Here is a 27,586-nt window from a genome sequence, read left to right on the forward strand (position 1 = left end):
GTGAAGTGCTCTCAGCCCAGTGTACGGTTACCACAAATGTATGGAATGTGTTTTGCAAAACAACTGAAGTCCATAACACCTAGACTTCAGCACTCAGTGACATAGCTCCCCAAACTTACAATAAAATGACTGCTCATGCCATTAATTCATTCAGTCCACAAACCTTCTGGAGCACTCAGAGTTCAGAGTTCAGAGTTCAGAGCACCACGCTGGGAGGGGTGGGGGATCATGGGTGCTGCGCCCCTGATCCTAACTGACCGTACTGTTTATTGTTCAGCCCGTGGATGGCACGGACGTCTGCAGAGAAGAGGGTGAATTCCTTGCGTCTCCGCAGCTCCATTTTAAAGCAACGGGGCCAGTTCAGGAAAAGTCACCCTTTTTGTCAACAGCCTGCCTCTTTTTATATTCCCACTGAACAAAATATTCAAGGGCAAAATCTGGTGCGGAAGTAATAGGAACAGGTGTTAAATGAACAGAAGTGCGACAGGGTTACCTACAGCTTCTAATTTTCTAGGGAGGGTTTTTCTGCCCAGTTAGGCAAGAAAGTAAAGGCAAAGGGTGGAAGAACACGTTTTGCCCAGTTTAAAGCTGTCTCGGAATCTACTTCTTCAAGATGTGCAACAGGGTTCAAAGTGTTTCGTTTCTGAGCTTTTTTTCCTACTGAGAGATTGGAACATTTCATACAAAATCCACCCCAGAAACAAGAAAGTATGTGATAGATGCTTTCCATAAAATATTTTGAACATCAACACGTTTAATCTACTAAGTCTTAAAACGGTAAGAATACTGTATTTAATTAATGAGGGAGGCCACTGGACTGAGGTGGCTGTCATGTCATGGCAGCCTATGTGCGCCACCAAAATCTAAGCCTATAAAAGGCCCAAGGTTACAGAATCTAAACGCTAAGGACAGCCAGTCACAGACAGACAACCAGGCGATGGTTAAGTTCTAGACAACCCATTAATTTACTTTCTTTGCTTCTGCACTTTCTCTACATAGGTCTTTCCCAAGGCTCCTGTCAGCTTTGGCACCGCCTTATTCGAAGTGATTTTTGCTCAATAAACTCTTCAAAATGTTAATATGCCTCAGTTTATCTTTTAACATGTGTTCGCTTTCTATTGCCACCCTAACAAACTTGCCACAAAATGGTCATGGCTTCAAACAACACCCAGTTTTATCTCACGGTTTCTGTTAATCAGAAGTCCAAGTTCAGCGTGGTTCAGCTCAGCTGTGTCTTCTGGTCTCATCAGGTCAAATTCAAGGTGTGGGCTGGGCTGTGTACCTCTCTGGAGGCTCTGGGGAAGACCCCACTTTCTACCTCATTCAGGATTGTGGGAGAATCCAGTTTGTAGCAGCTGTAGAGCTGAGGTCCTCGTTTCCTTGCTGGCGGTGGGTCAGAGGTCTCTCTCAAGTCCAGAAGGCCTCCTGCATTCTTCATGGGGCTGCCCCTTCCACCTCCAGACCAGCAAGGGTGGGTCCAGTCCTTCTCACACTGCAAGTGTATCTTCCATACCTCAACTGCCTTCTCCTTCTTCCACATGTCTTTTGATTCCAGGTAAAAACAATTCTGTGCTTTTAAGGGCTCGTGTGACTAGATTGGGCCCCACTCAAACAATCCCGAGAAAATGTTAAGGACCATAATAAACTTAATTGTGTCACAAAATCCCTTTGCCAGGTACATATTCACATGTTCTGGACATTTGGCTATAAACCTTTGTCAGGCCACTCTGCCCACCACAAATGCAGTTAGTGGAGCACCTTGATAAGTGGTATTTCTTTCCAACTTGAAAAATTAGGTATAAAAATATTTTCATAATGCAGTCTTTTTCACATTCATATTCTCAGGCATCCTGAGTCGTGAGAAAAATAACGTAAGTAAAGCCAATAATCTTGCTTTAAGATTATTTCCACTCACTAAACTACAGTGAAGGATGTAAACTGTATCATTAACTTTATGCCTGAAGTTAATAGTGGTTGGGTGACTCATCACCCATCACTCATCAATGACATCTTCTCTTGGGGGTCACAGATAGATTGGTTCATATTGATTAATGTGAATATGGACTTGTGTAATTTTTCTTGATAATGTAAGATAGAAAATATTGAAAGCAGTGACAATACCTTCCATTAATTAAAGGTCACCCACCTGAAAACAGTGGGTGGTAGCAATGCTGTGATTAGATTTCACTTGACAGGCTGAGTGTTCACTGAAGACCAGTGGAAGGATATTGTCTGGCACCATATTTGTTTTCCCACCCCTGGGCTTAGCATGTGATGCTATAATGACAGGCTCTACTTCCAGACCTTTGAAACTCCAGGAATGACATAACCAAGGAATGTGGGACAATCTGCTACCTCACTGATAGTAATAATTACCAGCACCCCATGGGTTACAAACCTGTGCATTTATGGATGTTGCCCGAGGCCATAAAAATAGGCTTAAAAATATGTGACTATTGTCAGGAAATTCATTAACCTTTATGTTTTCAGATGGAACTGCGTGAAGTATTCCTACATACTAGCAACCATGGGAATAAATATAAATTGGATCACTTGGATATTTAGGTTTCTAGTTTCTTGTCACATTGAAAAATAAGTAGCACCATGGGATTTCCAGTACCCACCTCTCTCCACTTGATGCAGAAAGCATTTTGATCCATAATTAAATTTGTGCTCTTTCTTGCTAAGAGAATTGAAATATCCTACCGTGTTTTCTAAGAAATTTTGACACTATCTTTCCATTTGGAGCCATGTTATGACAGCTCACAATTTTTCCTCTAAAAGGGCATGAAAAACACATCACACACTAATTGGGGCCCTGCCTAATCAGGCAAAAATCAGATCTCTTTTGGTCAAACTGTAGCTTGTGGTATCTGTGCATAAATGAACTACATTGAATTACCTCCAAAAAATAAATCAGTAAGGAAATGTATTTCATTCTGTCATAACTATTTCTCATTATGAAAGTCCCTTCCTTTCTTCTTCTCCTCTCTGTCGTTCTCCTCTTTTTCTTGGTCCCTCTTGCTTTCCTCTCTGTCTCCGTCATCACTAAAGTCTCCCGAGCTCTCAGATCAACAAGCTCCGCCAGTTATCAGATGCTATGTGATAACAAACCTAAAGAAAGAATGCCTCCCTGTAGGGGAGGGATGGAGGGCCCACAAGTTCCTCTAGTCGGGAAACAAAACCCAGTCTCAAGTCACCCCTGCTAAGAGACCTTGCAGAAATGGGCAGTTTAGGTATTGGAAATCTTCCTGTCCTGTAGATGAAATCACTCCTGCCTACGGTTATAAACGAGTTAATTCCTATTACTTCATTCATTTCATTCGTTTATCCTTTCAACAAACACTTTACCTAGAGGCTACTACTTGGCAAGCAACGTGTTAGCAGCTGGGGAGAAAACGGTTGCAAATCTGATGCAGTCCTTGCCCTCATGAATTTTATAGTTTATTAGAAAAGAAAGATAATAATCACACTGAAAGAAAAGTGCAAATTAGTTTGTGTGTGTCATGCAGGGTGTCATGCGGGGTCTCAGCTCCAGCTCCCCACATAAGAACACAAGACATGGTGAGGCCAAAAAGGAACAGCCACGGAGCCACAGACAGGGGAGCCATACAACTATATTCTCACTGGCGGCTGGGTTGGAGACACCGGAAGCAGGGCCACACTATCCGCAACCTGCTGTCCACTTCTCTCTGCCAACCAACCTCACTTAAGAGCTGCAATCCGCCGTGCTAACTGCTATCCGCCCTTGCTAGCCCAGCCACCATCTTCTTGCTAGCCCCCATTTGCTGCTAGCGTAGCCACAACAGTTATATTAGTGGCCAATGGCTCACTGGTTACAGCTGACGGCCAACTAGCCACAGCTGATGGCCATCCAATCACAGTTGATGGCCATTTACTACTCGAGTGAGCACCTTTCCACGTGAGGCCAAGAGCCTGGAAACTGCACTCCTGGCTCTGTCCCCACAATGTGTTATAAGGAAAAGAGCACATAACAGGAGCCAGGAAGGCTTTTCTGAGGATGTGAACTTTTCGACCCTGAGATCGGAACGAGTAGGAGGTAATTAGGCAAGGCAGAGTACAGCAGGCAAAGGAGCATTTCAAGCAGACTCTGAAGCAGGAGGACATGTGTACGTGTGTGTGTGCGTGTGTGTTGCTTTGAGGAAGAAAGAGATATTATAAAACTTTAGAATGAGGGGACCACTGAATTTCAGCTTGGTTTAGGAACCGTTCATGAAAGACAGGACCCAGAAGAGGGGAAAAATATTCTTGTGGTTTGAGAACCTTTGATTGGATGATTTAGTTTTACCATGTGTGGACACTAAGTTCATGGCAAAAACTGCCAAGAAAAGAAAGAACGATTGTGGAGATGAAAGTCATATGAAGGTCAGAGTGGAAGATTTCGGGTGTCAAGGTTTCTCTCAGTCTCTTTTCTTGATGCAGGAGGACTCGGGTCTCATCATTTGGCCCTACCTTCTTGTTGCTGTTTTTCAGGATTCTGGGTCTACACCACTGGTCAAGGGCAGTCTTATCCTCTTTGTTGATGACTTCTGTCAGAGCTTCCTGGGCCTTTTTTTCCTTGTAGTTGCATTTCAATCATTTGTTGAGTGAGTGACTGCATAAAAGCATTTGACCCTTTGGAGAAAACAGAGCCATGACTACGAAGACAAGTATTAACCTGAAAATCACTATAAAGCCTTGGACAATGTCTCTTAACCAACATCCATTCTGAAGTGGGATCAGCCAGAACAGATCTGATCCCCACCCCAGGGCTGTAGACAGGCAGGTTGGGTATTAATAGATTTGTATAATACTGATTTACCCAAAATGGCATGAATAGGGGAAGAAACTCAAAGAATCTCATTTTCACAATCAAAATCCTTAAACCAACAGAGAAGGAAAATGGTAGCCAGGAAAGGGGAGGGGAGATAAAGACGGGCCTGGCAATCAATTATTCCCAGCATTAATGGGTTTTGATCTGAAGTTCTTGAGAAAGACGTCCAGTTAGTGATGCCATCTACTTCTGGAGAACCTGAAACTATTCCCAGTGTTTGATGTAACATTAGATGTCTAGGAGGTGGGTGTCTGCTGCCTTTTCAACTAGGAATCCATGGGGCAGGTCCCAGGAGTTTCACTGCAGTGTTTGTAGTTCAGAGTCCCCTCCACTAAGGTTCAAGGGTAGTCTCACATTGGTGTCATTTTCAGTCGAGTAGGTCTCCAGGCTGAATTGAAGGTCAGGCAGTGCTTCCTGTGATTTATCTTTGGGAAAAGCCGCATGGCCTTAATGAAAATAAGCTTGGCGTTAAGGTTCTACAACATTAGCCTCTATCAGACTCTGAACAAGCAGAGTGAAGGATGGGGGTGATACCCCATATGTGTGGGGATCAAGTGGCCAGCCCACGTGGACAGAGCCTACAAATTCCTATTACAATAAGCCTATTAGCCAAGGGAGCTAAGAGTAAAACCTTTGACCATAGTAACTGAAGGTGCTCAGTGAGTTTTGCAAGTTTCAGTTTTAATGGGTCATTAGTTCATCCTGATTTCTCTGAGAACTGGTGGTGGTAGGACCAATGAGGCTTCTGGGTCACAGGCAAAGCCTTACACAGTCCCTTAATGACTGCTGTGGCTACATGGATACCCCTGAAAGATGACAATTTGATGAGTATTACTCAAGTGGGGAACACAGAGTCTAAAGGTTGCTTTGCTACAATCAGAATGCTTACCTTACAGAAAGGAAAGGATTCGAGCCAATCCGAAAACAGACAATATTCTGTGATTAAGAAGATATTCACAATCACAGAGAGCAATGCTACAAAATCCATATGCAGATGTTCTAAATGGCCTCAGAGTTTTGGCTCATGTCCTGGCGCCACCTTTACAGCTTTCACAGGGTTTAGGGTTTAATACCTGGAACGTGCACCAAAGACGTGCTCGCAATCCCACTGAGCTTCCCCGTTAATGCTTATTTAGGACATTTTTTTAATTTTCCTGTCCACAATGATTATAGCTTGTTTTTTCAGAGACTCCAGTCCAGCCTCTCCATGCAGACCCAATGACTATCTTGTTGCCACCAGATGCCATCGGGGTGAGGCCGACAGTCTGATCTTTTCCAATGTGTTATTTCAGAATCAGGAGTTTGTTTCCGGAATTCACTCAAGACCTGGTGCCAATATTCAGGAAGTCATTTTGGCTTTGAATTTTGGACTTGTTGGACAGCCTGAATATGTGAGCAGAGCTTGTTTAGTATACCGATCTACTAAAAGACGGACCTTTGCTTCTTGAAACTGGTTTTACATGGTAGCCTTGTTTAAGTGGAGTACATCAGCTGCAATTAAGAAGTGACGTTTCTTCCAAAGCAAACCAAAATCCTGAACCCCTCCAAAAGCATGTCCAAATAGACCCTCCCTCCAGCTAACTGGCAGGCCTCAGAAAGTGGTATAATTTGGGCAATGTGTGCCGCGTTTGTGTCTTGGAGAGAGTTGGATTTGAACAAGTCTGGGTGTGTTCTGACTGCATAGGTTGTCTACCGTGATTTCAAGGGGGTCAGGTGAAAGCAAGGAAAACTCCCTGAGCAGTCAGTAAGTGTGTCTCTCTTCTAGGTGAGGAAGAAGAGTGGCAGGTTTTGGGGGTTTTCAGCAATGGACAGAAAGGCATACAGGTAAGAGCTACAGGATTTCCAAGGAAGTCAGTTTAGAAACAGAAAAATGTCCTGTGTTTTCAGTCAACAGGAAGGTCTGAATGGTATGAGGGACCATGGGGTTAAGTGGAGATCCTAAAACTAAGTCGGCAGGCCGCTGTTGACCTTGAGCTGCTACCAGAGTGCAGGAAAGGAGGATAAGCTTTTGTTGTGAAATCAATGTGAAGATATAATAAGCAATGGGTCTCTGATGTCCATTTTCTTGTTAAGTTAGAATCTGCAAAACTTGTGCCAACGTACAAATAGGAAGAAAGATTTATGATCATTGGAGAGTCTTCTAAGTTGTAAAACCCATTCTCTGGTGAATCTGTGTAATGCAAGGGCTCAGGAGTGTCAGCTCTCATTAGCTTAGAGGAGGGAACAGTGGGTCCAGAGAAGTGAGGAATCTAATGTCTACAATATCCTCTGGGATCAAGAAATCCTCTAAGTTGTCTTTTGGTAATTGGCCAGTAAAGTCATGAGTAGCTTCCAATCTTTAAGGGGAAAGTGACTCAATTTTTGTTTGATGTCACGGCCAAGAAAATGCACTTGGGTCTCGTCAAATTGGTGTTTCTCCTTAGAGAGTTGTGTCCTGTATACTAATAATGTCAGCAAGAGGAAGAAATCAATTCCGCAGGACTCTTGATCTGGAGAACAAGCAGAAGACCATCCATATATTGTATAAAAGTGGAGTCCTCGGGAAATTGGATGACTCTAGTGATTCAGGTACAGTTGCGTGTTTGCAAAAAGGAAGAGCATGCCCTTGCAAACCCTTGGGCATCGCTGTCCACGTGTACTGTTGGTTTCTCAAGTGAATGCACATAGACACACTGGGCTGGGAGGAAGGCAACGCTAAAGAATGGTGCGCAATAAACAGCAGCCTCAGGGATTCAGGACAGGATGGTGGTTGGTTGGAGACAACAGAGAAGCAGGGGAGTAAAATATAACTAATGGCCCTTAAGTCTTGTGCAAAGTGGTACCAAACTCATTTGTCTTTGTGACAGACAGAACAGGGGTATTACAAGTGCTAGGAAGGGGGAAATAAGCCCTTTCGGAAGGCACATGGATGTAATGGGCCATACCCATTACAGTGGATCCTACCTTCAGTGGGTAGTAGGTAGTTTCTGCAAGAATAGAGCCAGATTTAATGAAATATTTACAGGTCCAGCCTCTTTTATGTGCCCCACATCTGAACCAGCTTCAGTGAACAGGCTGTTACGGACACACACACTCACAGCTAGGATGTCCCTATGGGAGCTATCCTAGCTCCCGTAGGTGAGTGTGGTCATCAGGCGGTTCCATGATCAGGTAATAAGCCAGACATTCCTCTGCTTCTAAGAGTTTCAGAAATACCCCATCTAGTCCACAGCACATTTAGCAACAGCACCCCATTTACAAAGGAAATCTCATCACCTGGCTTCTATTACCCCAGAGCTCCATCATTTCCTGGAGGATACTGACACATTTCTATGGCTACTGCTCCTCCTGCCAGCCCTGGCCTGTACCAGAGGGTCACCACTGAACTCAGTGATGCTGGTGCCCCGACAGCCATTGAGTCATCAACGCCTTGGGTGAAGGCTGTGTCCTCCGGGCCCTCTCAGGGTCTTGCAGCCTTACCTGAAATACCCACTACTGTTGTCCACTAATGGATAGTCGGGACCTCTGTCTCGTTATCCCTTCCTGTGGCATCTGCCAGAGTAACTGGGGCATTGCCCTTTGGATGACTGGCCATCACCTTTTTACAAAATTCTATGAGCCACTCTAGCAACAGGTTTCTCCCATCGCCTGGGTTCCTGGCAGAGTGTTAAATTCCAAGACTTGAGAAAGTACCCCTAAGTCATGAATTCTTGTTCATCTGACTTTACATTAAACCCTCTTGATCCAACAGCCACAAATACAGCCCCAGCCACGCTCCCCGAGCTCGGCCAGCACACACCAACTAAGCAAATTCTCACAGCTCCTTGGTACAGAGTCTGTTCCTCCCTCCAGGCCCATTAGCCTCTACCTGGGTCAGGCTGGCATTTACCTGAATTACTGGCCTGGCACTGATTTAAAATAAAGTGCATTAATAGAGAATAGGAGGCATAGTAAGGCCAAAAGATCAGGAAATGATAGTCATTGAAAAGATAGTTCATTCTTCATAGTCGCCAAGAGAAGGGGCATGCCGTGCCATGAGGGGGTCACACAGGGAAACTCTGGGGACAGTCATGAGGCAGAGAGCAAGAAAGAACAGTTGGCAAGAGCTTTTACAGTGGTTTCTGCAGGGAGGAACAGGCAAATCGGGGTGAGCAGGTTTAGGATTAGCTGGTTTCAATCATTTCAGCTGGCTCTGGGGTGTGGGGCTGTCCCTAGTTGTCCTGTACCTGGCCCTGGAGTGAACAGGGCAGGTGGACAGTGCCCTGAGGGAGAGAGCCCAATAGAGGAGGTGGCTGGCAGTGTGAACCCTGCATTGGGTGCTTTCTATTGGAAAGTGACTCCTTCTGAGCGTGGGGATGGAGATGAAGGAACCGGAGACCAAGGCAAGGTGTACTATCAGAGTTTCCAGAACACAGTGTACCCAGCATATGCATGTAGCAGCATCAAGTTTACTGAAGCTAAATCACAATTAATACAGGCACACGCCAGAGGATGCAGGGATGACTCCTCAGATAGACACTTATTCCCTCACTGGGGAGAGGCTTCTGCACCACCTTCCAGGAGGTCGTACCAGGGAGAGACAAGTCTTCCACAAGCTCGGAGGTTTGCAGTGTCTACAGAGCCAAAATCTTCAGAGCCATCCATCCTGATATTCCCACCCCATAGTTCAGGGTCCTGCATTTTCCCAGTCATGCTCCTGACCCTAATGTTACAGACCTACGTTGGCTGAGCGTTCAAACATCTCTGAGACTCTGAGACTCTAACTATAAAATCTTTTGTCATCTGCTCTTCCACTGAAGGAGAAATGGCTTCTTTATAAGTCACCATGGAAGATCTCTGGTTCTCATTAAATAACAAGTCTTTATCTGATAGTTAATGGCGCTCAATCCTTTTTATCTCTTTGGAGGGCATATCCATACAAGCTAGCTTGGACTAGCTAATTCCACCTTCTTCGTAAGCATTGTCACTCCCTCCCCACCGCCATGTCTTTCAAATGCCTGAGTCATGGCACCTGCATGGCACCACTGCAGTTGGGCTGCGTCCTAGTTCCAGGGATAACCCAAGTCCCCTCCTCTACTCAAAATGTTATGTTCTTCACTCACTGTGCAGTGAGTGAGCCAATCCCAAATCCCCATCTTCTTCCCAGGTTTCTGGACCATCCTTGGTACCATCTGCATTACTTTGGCTCTGCCAAGAAGCAGACAACAAGACAGAATTAGATATACATGCAATTTACTGAAGGAGGAGGCAGGAGAAGGCAAGGAGATAATTCAGATCACAGTGCAATCTGATACCTACAACAGGAGAGGGGGATGGAAGGAGCATTGAGCACAAGGAGTACGGACCATAAAGCAAGTCAAGAAATGTTCAGCCATGTTCAAGGCAAAGCCGCCCTTAGAATGAGTCCTGCATTTCAGCTGCCTTAGTATCCCTGACATACTTAGTCCCTGGCTTGGAGCAGCCAGTAGAAAGTGAGGCCATAATGTGAACATGACGGAGGACCCAGAGGGTATCAGCAAGGACCATTCTTAAGTGAGTCATCAAATGCATTCTAACAAATGCAGAAAGATACCATTTAACTTAACTAGCTTATCCAAATTCAAATTAACCTGTATAAAATAGGAATGAATCCTTGAATATATTATATGCTGATACATTCATATTTAATTGTATTTATGACTCTTTTTCAACAAATCATCTTTCAGAATCACTATGACATCTGCAAGTGTAGCAGACTAGATGGGCACATCAGTGGAGGTCCCCTCTCCATACTTTGCTCTGTGTCTTCTCTCTGCACCTTGTTCTATTTCTCACACTTCTGTCTGAGATATCCTCAGACTTTCAGTAACCCCAAAGCCTTCACTAGGACGTAGGAGGCATTTGACAAGTCAAGGGAGCTACGACCCTATGAAGTGTCACCCATTCATTCATTCATCCATGCATTCATTCCTCCATGTTTCCGTTTAGTCAGTGCCACTATTACTCGTCTTCTAGGTATCAGACATTGCTAAGCTCTGAGAGCCCATGAGGCTAACAGCACGGAATTATGGAAAACACAGAGTGAACCACACAGCCTTTTCCCCATCCGCAGCTTACCACGGATAGGACCGTGTTTTCCACAGATGGTGCAAGCTGTCCTATACTGAGAGGCACATCAGACGCATTCGGAAGGAAACAATCTCCAACTAGATTCTCCACAAAGAATACATATGTAAATTTTTTTCCATCAGACTCCCGACTCTATGAATGAAAACCTTTTATATTTTCTCCAGGAAAGATTTTTTTTAAATCACATACTGAGTCAACTTTGGGTTCAGTCGCACTGTATGATAAACCAAGAAGAGAGGGGTTCGTATCAGAATAACCTCAGGGCAAGTAAAAAGGTAAGAAATAGTCCTGAAATTATTTAATGAATATTCAGAGAAACTGAATCCAATTCAACATCACCTCCAATGGGGCCGTGCAGAAAACCACAGAATAGAGACACCACATTAGTATAACAGACCTGCAAACTAGGTGATGTTTTGACATTAATTGAAAGGAACGTTGTATTTGCTAGAGCTGATATTTCTGAAACTGTCAATGCGCTCACTGAAAATTCATTTGAGAATTCCCGTCTGATGTCTGTTTAACCCGAGTCTCAAACCCCCAGGAAAACCATCATCTCTTCATCTATATCTTCTTATACAGCAGGAGGCAAGACACTTAATAAACTGAACAAGACTTTAGGAAGACGGAAGTTGTAAATTTGAATTCAACCCATGGCTTACTTCCTACAGACCCTCTTTTTCCTGGAGAAACCTCAGGCTGTTACAAACGAGAAGCCGAGGTGGTAGCCTCCCTATCACATACTAATGTCCCCAGCTGTTTGGGCGCTGTGGCTGATTGATTTGTTTCTCCTCAGGCAGACCGTGAGCAGTATCTCTCCATAAAAGCAGCTGGATACAAAGCAGTGACAGGTCAGAATGATGACAACAAAGGACAGAATAGTACCAATTAGCAGAAGAACCAATTAATATAAAATAAATGACTGATCTGAGATATTTTTAATTTTGTAATAATTAGGTAAAATTTTCAGGGAGGAATTCTTTTCTTTTCTTTCATTGAGGGGTCACCAACTGAATCCATGAGACAAGGTTTTCTCTAACTCATGATCATGACTCTCACAATCCCTCAATCTCCTGTTTATACAAATGAGTTGGTTCATGTATTCATTCATTTATTCTCTCATTCATTCATTCATTCATTCATACATTCATGCATTGTGTTTGTTGGATGTGTAACTCATGAAGGAAGGCATGGCTGCCACTTTCTAATGCTGAAAAGGCAATGGGATTTGCAGTTTTCCTTCAAATATGAGAACATAGGCAGATGCTGCAATAAGTCTTTGAAACAATGGGACTGAAACCAGCCTATTTTGTTTCCCACACCTTTATTGACAAAATAAATCTATGCTATGATTTCAGGACGGACATTTAGGCTTTATGGAATAACAATAGCTTGGAAATGCTTACCAAGATTGCATTGAGCCAGTGGTCTACAAATAAGTCATAAAATTTGGTATCTGTAAACACTGTGTGAACATCAACAACTTAATGCCCCAACTCTGCTGTATGAAGACTGTAAAGCTATCCTTCATTCTATATTGTCAAGGTCAAAAGAATAAATCGAATCCAATTAAATTTTTCTCTAAAACCCATATGCACCAAGAAACTCTAAAACTCCCTGGGGTAACAAGAACTCTTTTTAGTCTGGCTTTGTATTTCCTCTCTGTTCCTAACTGTTCAGAAACATACCCAAGTGGTTCAATATCATCACAGGCTACTCACCTCCACATTTCTAGCTTTCAAATAGTTTATACCATGAAATCACAAAGGCGCTGATTGTTATTCTCAAAAGAGAGAATCACTCTACTATCACATCAAAAGCATTTGAATAGTTCCTCTAGTTACGGAGAAGGTTAAAGCTAAAATGTTGAAACTGTCGCATTATTATTTTGAAATGAAATAGCACACCACATCAGACGGTTCAAATGACACAGAACTGGGCATCCTCAGGAAATAAAAGACTAATGCTCAGACTATGCTCAGTAGCTCACATACTTCATGCGTGTTTATTTTCCCTATGCATGTCCCCATGTGTTCTAGTTTTCCGTTAAGAAACAATAGGGGAGCCCCTCTGGAGCTCACGTAACACCTGTGAATTCCCATAGTCTGGCACCAGAGACAGTAATCTGTCTGATTAAGTGACTGCCTTCGATTTCCACGGTACTGAGTTCAACTTCTGCGTGGGGACTCTATTTTCCTGAGAAGTTCATTTTGAATTTTACTGATTAATGTAGTGGGATTATTACAATTGCGAACAGATCTACATTTTCAACGTTCTGATACTAGAAGTCTGAGGAGAGCCTCCACTTTGACATCAGTGCAACTTTTTGACATTCCTCCATCACCACAAGTACAGAGTCACCGAGCAATGCTTTGGTTAAAGATCAAAAGACCTTCACACCTTGTCCACATGGATTATACTTAACATGCAGCCAACTCCCTTTTCAGGGTTTATCTTCCAGCTAAGTCAAAGCTGGACCATTTTCCCCAAGGTTTTCACAAATTCCAGCAACAGACTTCTAGAATCAACTGTGTGTCTCTTTTTCTGAAAGTATGGGTCACAGTATGAGGACCACAAAAGTATATGGATTGTTCTCCAAGTAATTCAGCCCTGAGCCAGGCTGTGCTTGGGACACAGAGGAACATTCTCTTAAAAGAATTTCCACAACTGCATTAAAGTACTAATGTTTCCAACAATTCTGGCAAGGGAATGCTCATTGGTTTAGGATTTCTTCGTGAAATAAGACTAATAGAACAACGATCTGTCTGAGAGGGTTATAACATTGTTTCTTGGACTTTTTAACCCACTACCCTGATGTAAAACAAATTACTAATCCATACCTGACTTTGCAATGAATTCCGACTTTGAAATAAATGAAAGCTTTGTGATTTGAGCACATGTATTTTTTCCCTCTCACTACAATGCCCACTTCTTCTACCTTCTCTTGTGAACCATTCTCCCAGAAAATGAAATCACAGACATTAGAACAAGAGTGAACACATCCGATCGTCATCGCTGACCTGTACATCTGAAGCTGAAGTTGAATAATATGTCAACTATAATTTAATATATATAGTCACGGGATGTGGAGCATAGCATAGGGAATAGAGTCAATGGGATTGTAACAGCATATACGATGTCAGAGGGGCAATAGATTGGGAGAGGGAGGTTATCCCTTTGTGAGGGATGAAATGTCTACTACTGCATTGTTTTGTACACTTAAAACTAATAAAAAATAAAATAAAAACACAAAAAAACTAGAGAGAAATCTGCAAGCTGAAATCTAAAGAATTTATTATCAACATAACAAATTAACAACATAGGTCTCAAAAATGATTACTACAACCACAAAATATACTCATGAGAAAGTATTAAAGGACATTAGAAATAGGGTACAGTTCTGATCTTTTAGGATACGTAAGCCACATGACTCTAATCTTCTGAGAAAATTCATTGCCCAGATCTTACCAAGACATATTTTTTCCCTTCCTCCAGGTTCCTTGTTCAAATGTCACATCCTCAGAGAGAACTGCCCTGAATATCGTTATCAAACATAACACCTCACCCTGACCACATCACTCACTGTGGCCTGGTTTTTCCTCTTAACCCTGATTATGTCCTAATTACACATTTACTTGCTTTCTGATTATTTCTCTCTCCCAATGGAATGCAAGTTCTATGTGGGTTAAGTCTGTTATATTCATCTTTAGTCCCTAATATCTGCAACAGGGGGTACTTACTTGGTCAGCCCTCAAGAAACGTGTATTAACTAAGTGAATGAATAAATGTGTTTTGGATTCCAACTATACAAGCACTCACACACAGTTAGTGCAATCACCAAAAGGGGGACAACAAATTAGGATGAAAAGTCCTAACACAATACTTGTTAAAAAAAAAAAAAAAGAAAAGCAAATATTGTCACAAGGATTATGCCTCAAAACCTAGAGAAGTAAATAAAATTTAACCTAGCAGCTTCTAAAACATACATAGATATATTATTTCATTTATATTTGCCTACAAGCATGGAAATCCATAGTTTTAAAACCACTAACATCATTTCATATCACATAATTATTTTAGAAACAATACTTAAAACACATGAATAGGCTGATTGCCACAATTGAGCTCTCAAGAACATAGAGCTTTCCTCAAAGTATGCCTCTGAGCCTGTTTCATCTCATTGATTATGATGTGGATTTTAGGCTTCCAAGGGAAACCAGGAGTCTGGGACAAAACCTGCCTAGGCCAGGGAACAAGATGGATAATTCCCACATTTCCTTATGCTCAGAAAGTCACCTGAGTCATTATCTAGCAAACTTGCTTAAAATTCGGCTTTCTGGCTTAGACGTATGAGTCCTGATGACCAGTACCCCTTAGCTAGTCAGATCTTTACCATCAGAAGTGACACCCTCTCTTTCAGGGTCTCCCAGGTGGCATCACCCAGAGTTCTCCTGGAGCACAAAACAGGGCTCTTAGGAATCTCTGTTGACTGTACCATCATTGCCCCCACTTCATGGCTTCTTGCATGAGCATTTCCAGCTTTTACGGTTGGGTGGGAACACAATTGGGACAGATACAAATAGAGGCTTTTGTCCCTTTCACTTACCAACTCCTATGAAAAAGGTGGAACACCAGCGGACTCTGTATTTTCCTTTTACACATCAACGTTACATACGAATAGAATCTCAGTAGTACTGAGTAAATAAAATCATTAGCAGCAATGATAAATTACTTCTTAGTCTCGGATTTGGCACATCCGAAGACAGCTATTTTTACGGTGTTATGAAAAGAGTCTAAAGGATACTTCGCGATGCAGCCCTTATGGAGGACTTCCCTTGCTCCCGAGTATGTCTTCCACCTAAACTCACAATTGGAGCACAACCGGTGCCTTGCTCTGTTCTGTGGTCATTCCCGCCCTAATTTTTCTCCATCAATCCGTCAAGTTAACCTTTAGCAAGAGTCTTATCTCATCTGGATTGCTCTTCCATCATTCCTCAAGTGCTGTCTTCTTTAATGTTTCCACTTTTATCACCTAATTTCATTGTTTGGTATTAAATATAACCCGCCTGCCAATACCAGTCAGTCTCACAGGTCTCAAAGAAAAGCAGCCTTGGCCTCTCTTGAAATGGTCTCAGGCCTCATTTCCAGACCAGACATTCCAAGAAGAGGCCACACCTCCTTTCAGGTCCTGGGAAGGGCCGGGGAAAAGGGGTACCTGAACCCCTAGCGGCTGCGGTCTAAGGAGGGGCAATTGTCAACTTCCCAAAGCAAGTGCTTGAGAAAATGAGTCACTGACGAATTTTTTATAAAGGAGAAGGAGGGTAGCGTGAAACACGTAATGCAGATAATGAAAGTGAAGGCAGTTTCACCTGGGGATAACCTGTTTCCACGGTTTAATTAAAAATACACATTTTTACAGGTTCTACATAAATGATAAGGGTGTGCAGGCACAATAGAATCTTCATGGAAAGGTTCTAATTATACTGCACGGTTCCCTGCTATTTCCAAGGGCAAAATGAATGCATTCTTAGCTTTCTGATCCCGAATGAGCAAAAATGGCTTCTTGCTTTAAAATTTCCCTTCGCAGCCTTTGCTACCTCAGCCGTGGAAGCCAGAACCGCCTGCTGTGTAAACATGCATTCTCGCTTCCAGGCCTCTTGTCTTACAGTCCGGAGGAGTACCATGAATGAAATAAGCTATAACACCATTCACAAAAGGCGGCAAAGGAAAAACAAGCATGTAGCAAATGATTCCTGACAAAGAGACAAATAATGAACGACTGACTACCAACACGGTACAATTATCAGGAGCTGTGGAGTGATTACGAGTTGTGCTGGCGAGAGGGTTTTTCTTTTTTTTTCTTGACCCCTGAGCAAGTATAAAAAAGGCGGGTGAGGAAAAGGCATATTTAACCTGATTCTCTTCCATCTGCCCATCACTGCATTTCCTCTTGTCGCGCTTTGTGGGGACTCAAGGGAACAGCCTCCAGGAGGCAATGCGAGCTTTCTAAATAATACATCAAAACCAGGCTCCTCATTTACCTTCATCATTATTTTTCTATGTCACCAAGTTGGAATTCTATTTTCCTGTTCATTTTGAATTTCCATAGGCATCCTGGGTTGCGAGGTGGGGGCAGAAGAAAGAGCGCTGTGAGGCAATGAGAATGTCATGTGGAAAGAATTGTGTGGGATCAACAGGCAAACAAAGAGCTGCAGTAAAAATTGCAGGTGGGAAGAAAGATGCTCATTATCCCCTGACACAAAAATGGATTTCTTTCCTGTCTGTGTACCCGTATGGTCCAGGGGGACTTGGAGGCCATCAGTTGAATGTGACACTGTGTCCTGTCATAGCTGCAGAGAAATGGCTATAATATAGAAGCCACACAGGGAATGGCACCTGACAGGAGAAAATGAAAAGTCCTATGAAATAACAACTGGAAAACCAAGCCCATCCGTTATGGCTTTGGGTGTAATTTGCATTCCAACCCTGTATTATACCAGTCAATATTTTCCAACAGTTATTTTTAACTATGTCATGAAGTATTTCCTTGACAAAAAAGAAAAAGAAAAGAAGAAAAAAAAAGAAATCATTTGACAATCTCTGGATAAATCTTTGAAATCACACTATTCTTCTTATGAATATATCTGGGTTCTCTCAAGAATAATGATACTATCAGGAAATTGAGAGTCTAAAGAAATGCTCAAAATAATTTTCATTACTTTGAACATATTGAATATTTTCAAGTAATCGTGTTCTCTTCGGCAAATCTGGAGCATAATCAGAATAATGATTTATTTTCCAAAAGTTTTCACTTTGGCACTATTTAATGCCAAACTTGTTTTCGGCTAAACAAGCTTAAGTAATATATTCATCAATATTAATCCTCATTAGGACGTAGGAAAGAGAAAATGAGAAATATCAACTACTATTTGACAAACCTAATATTTTCATGATATATACCCTGTTTCCCCGAAAATAAGACCTAGCGGGACAATCAGCTCTAATGCACTTTTTGGAGCAAAAATTAATATAAGACCCACTATTATATTATATTATACTCGATATTATATTATATGTTATATTATATTATTTATACTACATTACATTGTGTTATATTATATTATATATATAATATAATGTTATATATATTATATTATATTATATTATATTATATTATATTATATTATATTATATTATACCCGGTCTTATAGTAAAATAAGACTAGGTCTTCTATTAATTTTTGCTCCAAAAGACTCATTAGAGCTGATTGTCCAGCTAGGTCGTATTTTCGGGGAAGCACAGTAGTTCCTTTTCACTCTTCATAGAAAATATTACAGCCTCTGGCTTAGATGGCTGCACATTTTAACAATTAATTTCAACCAACATTATTTGAAAAGGTACATCCCTCAATAAGAAAAGTATAGTAAGACTTTAGAAGGAATCAATTGAGAATATCAACATTTTAAAGTTGTCTCTCCATTGTAACAACCCTTTATTCTCACCTCATACTATCTACGTCAGAAGCAGTCTTTGAAAGAGAAGCACTCTTTGAAAAACGAAAGGAATTTGGCTAGCCTAAGGAAATATGCATTATGGTGTCTCTCACCCTCTTATCCTCTCAAGGGCTTAATGTCCTTGGTGCCTCGTGTCCCACAGGAGATAAATACACTGGTCATGACCAACCAGAAACACTCTCATTTCTGATTTTTCACAGACATCAAAGCGTCTACTTTCAATGTCTCTTCTTTTCATAATTTAGCTGAGAAACCAAAAAGGCCACCCAATTTAAGTGACAGATTACTCAATTTGAATTTAGGATTTCAAGTTAAACTGATATGATCAGATATTTTAATGCTATTATTATGCACTGGACTGTAAATCCCTCAAAGGAGAGCGTGTCTTACAGTCTTATAAAGGAAATGCACACATTTCTTTATTAATTTAATGCATAACTGCATTATATGTGTCAGAGTCTAAAGTCTTTAATAACCTTAAGGGCAAAATACATATTAAAATTCTCTTCTACTTTTCCCATATATCTGAGGGCATAAGGGAAATTTCTAGAAGCTTGAGGAAAACATGTTATCCATGCATATTTGTTGAATTATGTTTAGTTTTCTAGGAGGTCAAAGATGGAGTTAGGCAGCCTGGGTTTAAAACCTGGTTCCATCAGCTACTCTGTATGTGACCTGGGAAACTTACTTCGGGTTCCAGCTCTAGAAAATGTACCTGATACCAGAGTTTAGTTTCTTTAGTTGGTGGGGTGATCAATGAGATCATATGTAAACTGCATGGACGGTGACGTCTGATCAATGAATGTGACCTATGGTTATTATTTTTATATTATGTACTGCCTTTTATTTTCAATAGAACACTATTATATTTAGCTTTTAACATTCTGCATAAATTGACTTCAAGGTAAACCCACTCTGATATTTTCCTTTAAAAATAAGAATATCTCAGCTTTATCTTAAGACAAATACTGCAACATCACAGACAAGATAACTGACAGAAATTTTTAATAGGCTTCAAATTTCGTAACTATGATAACTAAATAGTATCGGAAGTAGTACTACGTTAGCATAACTTTCCCCTATTGAGAATATACTGTTTTACGTGAGACGCTGCATCATTCCAGAAAAATAATAAGTGGACAAGCACCCATTGTGTTTTCAATATCTACTGAACTGATGGAAGCACAGTCAGCTTAGTATCTTGCCTAAAGCCTCAGAGCTGGTTAGATCTAGACCCAATATTAACACCCAAGCAGTCTGGCCCGGATGACCCTCTGTTAATCATGACCCTGGTTACCTTGATTTGCTGTGGTATCTTGGGTACGGCAGTGCTAAAAATCTCCTGTTGTACATTAACTATAACTATACCTGTTCCCACCAGCTATAAAGAATGGTAGAAAACCTGCAGATGCTGGAGATGAGGAAGCATCCCAGGAAAATACGTGCAACTTTTCTGATAAGAAACGCATTAAAATTCCAAAAAGCTTTCAATTATCCAATCTCTTTGGACATTTTTAAACACAAAAATACACTTATACATATAGTAACACAGACACATCATTATAGCTTAACATTAAGAAACAACCTTGAGGAAGAAAATAGTTGCTGATATCAGAGAAAATGTCAGATTTAAAACCTACCCCATCATAGAGTACTAATGCTTGTATCATGAAATATTCCTATTGCAATCCTTTAAAGAAAAAAAATGAAAGTATCAGAAAGCCAGCTAGCTTTGGTTAGGGGAAAATCTCTTTAGCCACAGAAATATAAAGTCACAACGTCAGCAGTCCCAAATGTGGGGAGTTTTCATCCCCTGAATGCTTCACTGTTAGGCCAAGACATCTGTATCAACTCATTCTACTGTCATATTAAAATTAAAATCAAAGTTTTAAACTCAGACAAAGGAGGAAATTTTAAATTATGCTTCCCCTAGAAACAGTAATTTCGGCCCTTTTGCACATGCATGGTATTTCAGGTGAGTCCAGACTTCTCAGTGGTGTGGGAATGACCTTTGATGTGATCTAACAGTTATTATAACGCGAGAATGGCAAAGAGTGAAAACAAGGGAGCTTCCAGGGTCCTGTTTGTTGTCCATTGTCATTTTTACTTCAAAGCGCACTCTGGTTTCTAACAACACTGACATACAGAGGAAGATGCAGCTAGAGCTCAGTCTAGCGCCCTCTAGGTGACAGCATATGCACAACAGGCGCTCACACTGTGTGCACAGGCCCTTTTATGTATTCAACTGTCCACATCCATGTATTAATACACAGGAAAAACGTTTTTGTACAAAAGTGCCATGAAAAGATTAAAGACTGCCTTTAGCGTCAATTCTACAGACCGTGGTATTTTCATAGGTTTATTATTACTTAGATATGGTCAGGCCCGCAGGTCAGTAGATGAATGCCATTGCAAAGGTCATTGAGGAATGATGTCAGCAAGATGGTGGAGCAGGAGACACCAGCCTCCACCCCTCGGACACAAAAAATAACAATTAGACAACTACCCACAAAGGAAAACAGCCCTGGGAGGGTTCAACAGTCCAATTAAAAACCAGCAGCCAAAAAAAAAACAAAGAGAGAGAGAGAGAGAGAGAGAGAGAGAGAGAGAGAGAGAGAACAGTAGAGAAAAAATTGCTAGGGAGATGAGCTTAGCAGAGAAGAGCAGAGATGTCTAGGGACAAAAACAAGGGTGGGACATCGGTGGTCTGCTCCACCGAGGACCCTCGCAGCTTTTGCCACTGAGGTAGCCAAGAGCCATTCCTACTGCAGCCCCCCCAGGGAGTGAGCTGTTCCTGGAGTGGCTGTAACCCACTCCAGGACCAGGCCTCCACTCTCCCACCCTCTGCACACCCCAGACCCAGAGTCATGGCCACCCCAGATCTTCACTCCACAGCTGCCCCACAAGTGCTCATGCCTCACAAACATTTCCAACACTGCGGTGAAGGTACCTGTGCCCGGGCACTGGAGCCTTGGCCACCGGGACCCTGGAGCCACCGTCTCTCTGTGCACCCACATCCAACCCCAGCTTCATTGCTACTCCGCAGACACGAGTGCTCCCAACACCACAAGCCTGATCCAGCATCGAGAGCAGCTCTGTGGGAATAAGGGGACCAGGAGGACCCCAGCAGCCTCTGCCATCAAAGACCCCAGTAGTCGTCACAAATACCCAAACCTGAGAGTTTCACTGGTGAATTCTACCAAATGTTAGAAGAATAAATGCCAACCCCTCTCAAGCTCTTCCCAAAAACTAAAGAGAGGGAACGTTCACAAACTTATTTTATAAGGCCAGCATTACCCTGACACTGAAACCAGGCAAGGATATCATCCAGAGGCCACTTCTGGGTGTGTATCCAAAGGAAATAAAATCACTGTCTCGCAGAGATGTCTGCAGTCCTGTTCCATTGCAGCGTCATTCACAGCAGCTAAAATATGGGAACAACCTAAGTGTCTGCCGACAAATTAATGAATAAAGATGTGGTACACACACACACACACACACACACACACACACACACACACACACTGGAATATTATTCTGTCTTCAAAAAAGAAGGAAATCTTGACACTTATGACAACATGAATGAACCTGGAAGACATTACGCTAAATGAAATAAGCCCGATACAGAAAGACAAATACTGTATGATTTCACTCACATGTGGAATCTAAAAAAGTCAAGCTCATAGTAACAGAGAGTAGAATGGTGGTGAGCAGGGGCTGGGGGGCCGGGGGCGAAATGGGGAGATGTTGGTCACGGGGCACAAACTTTCAGATATAAGATGAGTAAGTTCTGGAGACCGAATGTACAGCATGGTGACTGCAGCTAATAATAATGGACTGTATTCTTGCTAAGGGAGTAAATCCCAAGTGTTCTCTCCCTACACACACACACAAAAAAAAAAAAAGAAAAAATGGTAACTATGGGAAGTGATGGACTTCTGGTAATTATATATAAACATCACATTGTAAACATTAAATATATGCAATTTTTATTTGTCAATGATACCTCAATAAAACTAAAACAAAAGTAATTTATTTTCCCAAGAGAGGGAGTACATGTCATATCAGAAGGGGCCACAGAGGGAACTGCCGTGTAGGTCAAGGGTGAGAGGGGGACACAACTATGGGAAAGTGTCCTTACTGTGGTTTCCACAGGAAGAAATGGGTGAGCAGGCTTCGGGTGGCCCAGTATGAATAATTTCAGTGAGCTCTGGGGCCAAAGGTGTCCCTGCTTGTCGGTCCCTGGCCTTGGGGTGACTAGGGCAGGGTCCTTAGGCCTGGGGTGTGAGAGCCCACTAAGAGAGCTGGCTGGATTGGACTTCATCAGCTATCTAGGAAGGGAAACTGACTGGCTTCTATACAGGGCCTCAAAATTGGGTCAAGACAGCACTGATAAAACTGCATTACACACAGGTCAACGAATTCAGCAACAGGCACTCTCATTCATTGCAGTCCATGAGAACACTAGAGATTCTTTCTTAAAATGAGGGGGAAATATTTTAGCATCCAACTTATAGATTCTGTGTCCTAAACAATTCATGTCAGATGAGGCAAAGTAAACTCCCATCTTTTCCCAAAACTCATATGATCTGATAAGCTATGAATGCCATTGATTGATTTATCTTTTGCTCAAGGTTTCCCTCGACACATAATAAACATGTACAATCAAAATCTGTGCAGTGAACATTTTACAACATAAGAAAAATGGCCCATCCTAACAGGATGACACTACTAAAAATATATATTTTTATTGCCTTCCATGGGTCAAAAGCTGTGCCAGGTGCCCTACAAACACTAAATCTAATCTGTTATTATCTCCATTTTACAGGTGGGAAAACTAATGCTCAGAGATGTCAAGTACCACGTTTCCCCAAAAACAGGACAATCAGCCAGACAATCAGCTCTAATGCATCTTTTGGAGCAAAAATTTATACAGGTCTTACATTAATTTTTGCTCCAAAAGACACATCAGAGCTGATTGTCCAGCTAGGTCTTATTTTCGGAGAAACACGGTAGCATACTCACTGTTCCTCAGCTATTGTGAATCAGAACAGCTCTTCAAAACTGGTGTTACCTGCTCCAATGTGCACACACTTGCAACTACACCAACCTGTCCCTCGGTGCCACCTACCTACCTCATTGCATGTGCCTGACTAAATGGCCACCTAAGTGTGTCTATAAAGTTTTTGTTTTCTGTTTTCACAATCATATCAATTTTCTCCCTTGAAGACTTTAAAGCAATTATTACAATACAGGAAAATCTGTTTAATCCTAAAGAGATAATAGAGACTCTCTCCAGAGTAATAAATGAGTTTAGCACAAAATTTAAATCAGTGTTTTCACTTCGTATAAATTTGTCTTGAATTGGTGTCAGGGGCTCAGGACCTGATCCAGGCCAACTGGAAGGCTGACTAATAGGCCATTCAATCTTCATAACTCCCTGGAAACTGAGTCCTGGGAGTTAAGCTCTTTGTACCCGGTGTCTGTGTACCAATGAGCAACGGGTTTCTCTGGGTACAGAACCCATAGTCTTCCCACTAAGCTGGAATGCTTTAAGGAAAATGAAAGTTTTCCTAATACTATCCGTGTTAAATTATTCCAAAGGTTGAGTTTCAACTCAGTATAATTATAGAGTAAGAAATGTAATGTTAGAATCAGATCCCCTTCTGGCATTTGACTGTGCAAATAAGACGTTCTGCAGTGCCAAGAGGACAAAGGAAGATGCCCGCTGCCACCCAGGTTCTCAGAAGTTGTCCAAGGTCACCAGGCCAGGCCACGCCCCAGAGTTGAGCTGTTATCAGCACAGAGTGAAGAGGCCAGTGGGACAGCCGTGGCCGTCTGTGTTTTGTCCAGGCATGTTTTGCTGTGAAGGTGCCAATGTACACTCAAAATAGACTGAATTTCAACGGCCAAGAAATCAGAAGCTGCTCGTGTGAGAAGGACGGGATAGTGGAGAGGAGGAGGGAGGAGAAATAAAGTGGAATCCTGCATATGTGTCCCACATTTCTCAAAGGGAAGACAGTGAAATGCTTTTGAAAAAAGCAGAGCAATATGAAGCTCGATGTGCCATTTATGTATTAATATTTCTGAATACAAGTACGCATCATACATTTGAACTTAAATGATCTTTCTTATAAATTTATCCACGCTTAAAAAGTGGATATTAAACGATCCAGGTGGGTATTTTACCAGTGTTTTTAGAGCCAACGATTAAAATGCTTAATTCACACAAATGATTATGTGACAAAGAAAGACGGTTGACAATTCTAATGGATGTGTGGAAAGAGCACTGAAAAAACAACTGAAAACCAAGCACCTAGGAAGGCACTTCAATTATTAACAGAAATTGCTCTCTGCAACTATCATAGTTGAGAGATTGGAGCCAACTGCTTACGTGCTAAATATCTCACTTAGTGGGTAATTACAAAAACTAACTGTGTCTATTTGTCATAAAACATCTGGCCAGCCCAGTAAAACGGAGAAATTAGACCTTTTTCCAAGTATAATATGGACCCAGACGGCAAGTGTACTATTTAGAGGAGAGACCATACATTTTAACAGCACTTAGTCTTTTATGAAACATGCAATGTTTCAGGCATGAGTGAGATATGGTCTGGCATTTATTTAGTGATATTATCAGGCACTATGAAATCACAATACTGAACACTAGAATTTTCCTTAAGTAAAAGAAAAACTCCTGCATTTTTCTTTTCTTTTTCTTTTTTCTCCTTTTTTTTTTTTTTTTTTTTGGACCTGCCTGGGAATGCCTTCTAATTTTAAGCCTCATCTCCATCAAAGACGTGTTTTGGTGTTTTGTTTGCCGTCCTGCCTAGTTTTTCATAAACCAGAAACTTCTTAGCGTCCTCCAGGTTTACTACACACCTAGGCACTCATCACTTGCTTCCATAAAAGGCTTCTTCCCGCCCCAGGTTCCCCTATTACAGGGTCTTTCAAACTTCACCTTGTAAAACAGCTTTCTCTGGAAGTCTTACCTCATTCATTCCTCCAATCCTTCCCTTTATCATCAGCTCCTGGGACACTTAGGGTAGCCCAGGTGCCCTGCAATGTGGGGATGGGGACCAAGTTTCCATTTGTTCTTCACTTTAAAGTCCGTCAAGTCAGAACAACCTCCATCTTCCACCTAACTCTGGACACCAACTTCAAATGAGACGTCTCATTGCTCTCCTGGGATTAGCATTCAACTGCAAGGGAAAAGGCAGGCTGGTTCATTTGGGAGAAAAACTATAATTTACATTTCTATGGATAAGCTAACTTAAAGTAAATCCTACTTGGGTATTACAGTGAAATAGAACAGAGTTTCCCTTGTGAAAAGAGGAGTCTGGACTCTTCATGCCAAGGCTCTCTACCATGATTCCACTGGACTCCATGGTAATAGTGATTCGCTTATTCATTCACATATTCATTCAATCAACAAAGGTTTACTGAGTCCCTACTGTGTGCTAGGCATTGTCGAACACTGAGGATATAATGATAACCAAATAATTGTCACCTCTGCTCTTGTGGAAGCGATACTGTACTTATGCAGACACATTACAGTCTAAAATAAGAAATATGCATGGAAATTCCTTGGAAGGTTTTAGGGAAGGAAGGGATGTGATTTGCCCACAGAAGGGTGACTCTTGCTATAATGCCAAGATGAGATGGTCAGTGGGATCTGGAAGGATATGAAACAGAATCAGGGAGGCCAGTGAGAAGGTCATTTCCTTAGATGATTGTGGTTTAAGAGATGATTGTGGTGGCTGCTGCAGTGGTGAGAAGTGGTTGAATTCAGAATTTATTATAAGGAGAGTCATCAGTATTTGCTGGTGGACTGAATGGGAAATTTGAGAAATCAAGAAAATCTAAACATAAAGGATTACAGATGGAAGATAAGCAAGAATTCTGTCTGGCACCTGCGAAGCCTCTTAGATAGCTACCAGATCAGAAGAAAACAGGGGTTGCTGACCCAAAAGGAACTCAGGTGAAGAACTCTGACAGACAGTTATCGTACTGCTGCCAGTTCACTTGAGGGGGCAGGTCAAGAGTACTGTTTTTGAGGAAGCCTAACAAGAAATTGAACAAGGCTGAAGGTGTTAAATCCATACAGTCAAAATGCAGCTGTATATCATCTCTGACGTTGTTTTTCAAATTTCTGAACTCGGAATTTAAATATCATCATTTACAAGAATTTAGAATCCTGACTTCTCCGCACAGAGCAGCACGTTGACTATAAAGCAAAAAGCGTATGCTTTGGGTCTGTGGTAGGATTCTCTCGATAATGGCGATTCACTTCAGGCCCAAGGCTGGATCTTCTTCAATTTAAAAAGTCTATTCTTTTGGTCTGTTTCATCTACTCCCTGGGAAATTTCACCTTGGCTGCTAGAAAGATTGACTTGTAACTAAAAAATATACAGTAAAATATTTTAAAAGAGAGACATATATTGCATGTTCCCCCCTAAATGGGACTAGCCTCTAAAATGACCTACCCATCTTTCTACCTATCTACTTCTCAAAGAGGGAATAAATTAAGGCAGAATGTAGGAATCTTTAAATATGCACATTTGGATATATTGAGTCACAGTTTAGGATATCAGAGCAATGTAGAAATAAGAAGGAATGCAGGCTAACAGTATTTGTACCTGGACTTGTTCTCTCGGGCAGTGTTCACTGCCCTCTTCCAAGTGCTCTGCTGCCTGTACGGGGTCCCACTTTCTCCAGATCCTACTTTTACAGGCGCTTCCCCGAGCTGTAGTTAGACACAGAATGGCTCAGGAGGCGTCTGGGGGGACGTGGACCCTCACCTCCTTCACAGACACTCTGTAGCACCTGGAGCCTCTGCTGACAGGTAAACCGGGCCCCGGGGGCAGGTTGAACAAGCAGAAGGCCTGGTGGCCTTCTGAACACTGTCGTATATGACAGCATGACATAAAACATAAATCACAGTCACTGCAATACTCAGATGATGCTAAATGCACTTTATTAATAGAGGTGAAATATTCTTAGTAACGTTTCACAGCAGAAAAACCAACATGAGGGGACGTCAGTCTTTTTTTTTTTTTTTTTTTTTAACAGAGCTACAAAGTATCTGAATCGATCACTTGGTTTCTTATGAATAAATTGTTTTAAATACCACTCTGGTCAGTAACTTTCT

This window comes from Rhinolophus hipposideros, assembly GCF_964194185.1.
Source record: "Rhinolophus hipposideros genome assembly, chromosome: 17".
Lineage (NCBI taxonomy): Eukaryota > Metazoa > Chordata > Mammalia > Chiroptera > Rhinolophidae > Rhinolophus > Rhinolophus hipposideros.